This window comes from Akebia trifoliata, chromosome 12 (assembly GCF_017979445.1).
Source record: "Akebia trifoliata isolate Shusen 1 chromosome 12, ASM1797944v1, whole genome shotgun sequence".
NCBI lineage: Eukaryota > Viridiplantae > Streptophyta > Magnoliopsida > Ranunculales > Lardizabalaceae > Akebia > Akebia trifoliata.
The window spans coordinates 21,725,223-21,727,781 of NC_141386.1; positions in this window are offsets into that span (position 1 = coordinate 21,725,223).

Below are 2,559 nucleotides of genomic sequence, written 5' to 3' on the forward strand. Positions count from 1 at the left end.
ATTTCCTTCTAAATAATCATTGAACGGATGAATTGTTTAATGGATTGGTGCACAGAATTCAATAAAATCTCAGGGTTCATTTAAAATGTTAGCAAGGGGGCAACACTGAAATTGGTTAAATTTACCTTCAAAGAGGTTTAAGGGTTATCATTGTACCTAAGCTCAATCGTCCATCGTCTAGCTAGGGTTACTAGTCCAATCAGTTGGAACGAACGTCAACGCCAAATCAATCCTTTAGAATTTCTCAACATCGCCCAGTTATTCCCTGAAGATCATAGTACTTTGGTCTTGTTGGTTATAAGCAATGTCTCAGTCCTCAATCCTAATCAAGTCCGTTGTGGGTAGTTGTATTGAGTTTTCATGAGTTATTTGAGTTAGCTCGAGTCCAATTTTTCAATGTCATATTTTCTTTAGATCGAGTCTACTCTTTTCCTGTTGAGTCGAGTTAGTTTATTGAGTTTATAGAGGTGTCTGTTGCCCCTTCTGAATTTAATTGGATAAAGAAAATTTTTGAATATCTCGAGCGCATTAACGAATTAACTAATAATCTAGCTTTAAGGATATATTTTTCTCCTGAACAAGAAGATAAGAGTCAAGCTCAAGAAAGCAAAGGTCATTGACCTTGGAACATAAATAAATTCCTAAAGAGATTCAAATAGAAACCATCATATCCCTAGAGGAACACAAGGGGATAATGAATTTTCTCAGAAATTTTAAAAGACTTGTTCGTGTGGGCCTATGAGGATATGTTAAGTGCAAGCTTGGGTGTTGTGTGACACAGAATAGATACTGGCTTGAGAAAATGAGATCAAGGAAGATGTTACAAAATGTATTAGTGCTACACTTCTCGAAATGGTAGAGCTCCCAGAATAGATTACCATTATTAGATTAATGAAACAATTGAATCGTTATTGATATCTGATAATGGATTGTACATCAAAGCTTAGGTTATCACTCTGTGTTCAAAGTTCGATATTAGACATCACATTTTCTCTCTACCGTCCTCAGATTAATGGAAAGGTTGAAGCAGCCAATAAAATATCTCAAAACAAGCATCAAGGAAATGTGTCAATCACACCAGGATTAGTTGGAGAAGTTACCATTCACATTAGGGGCACATCATACTTCAATGCAGCCTTCCACTGGAGATATTCCCTACTTTCTAGTGTATGATATGGAAGTAATCTTACCAGTTGAAATGAAAATTCCATCTCTGAGGGTCTTGTTGGATAGTCAGTTGTCAGAAACAGATTGGATTCGCCAGCGGTATGAAGAATTGAATTTGATTGAAGAAAAATGACTGAGAGCTTTGTATCACGTGCAAGCTTATCAAAGAAGAGTTCCCCGTGCATTTGATAAAAATATCAAGGTTCGTCACTTACAAGTCGGGGATTTAGTACTCAAAGAGAATCAGGCACCTATCTTTGACCCTAGAGGGAAGTTCAAACTAAATTGGGGAGGCTCGTACATCATCAAGGAGATATTACCAGGAAAAGCTGTCAGGCTTCAAGATCATGATGGAATCGAGTTACCAGAACCAACTAACCTTGACCAAATCAAACGGTACTACATTTAAGGAGGCCATTTTTGGCCGAATCAATTTTCCTATTACCTAGTTCTTTATTCTCCTTTCTCAACCCCTTTTGCAGCCTGTTCAAAAAGAGAAAAATTGTGCCTTTTATTTCTTATCCCGATCACCTAACCCAGGGGAGGGAAAATCCGAACTACGTTTTGGTCTGATCCCAAAAATTTGGGGTACGTAGGCAACCTGAGAAGTTACTTCAGACCCGACTACATCAAAATAAAAAAAATATATAGATTCCTCGACAGAGGAAAAATCTAGAAAGAAAAAAAAAACTCAAAAGAAAAAGAAATATCATCCAAAATGGGGAAGAAAGTTCAAGAAATTTTTTTAAATGAAATGCCACAATAGGGGCATTTGGGTTTTTGAGCCTCAAAATTCCTTTCTTTTTATGCCTAGTCCAAAGCCTACCTATAAAAGTCCTCCTAAGTACCGTGTGAAAAAGTCAGGGAGGGTAGCAAAGCGTGATCAGATAGTAATTCTAGAACTTCAGAGAAAAAAAAAAGATAAAAAAAATGTAAAGCCTGCTAAGTTGAAAACCCGAAAAGGGCGACTTAGGCAAAAATTAAGGCAAGCTCGCAAGGTTGAAAATCTGAAAGGACAACTTTGGCAACAATCAGAGCAAAGGAAAAGAGAAAGAGCTCGCTAGATCGAAAACCTGAAGAGGCGATCTAGGCAAAAGCTAGAGCAAGCTCGCTAGATTGAAAACCTGAAAAGGCGATCTAGGCAAAAGTTAGAGCAAATAAAAAAATCCCAAGCTGAGTTCGAGCTGAAACATCAGAAGTCCGAATAATCAAGTTCAATACTCAGCTTAAACCAAGCATAGATTCAGAAGTCACAAGTATCTTGTCTACGATCGATCTGAAAATTCTTACTTCCCCAAGTGAACCAATAGAGAAAAGGGTGAACTCTATGATGAGTCTCAAAAGGAAATATTTTGTTCTCTTGAGCCTGACTCAAAATCTTCAATAAAGTTA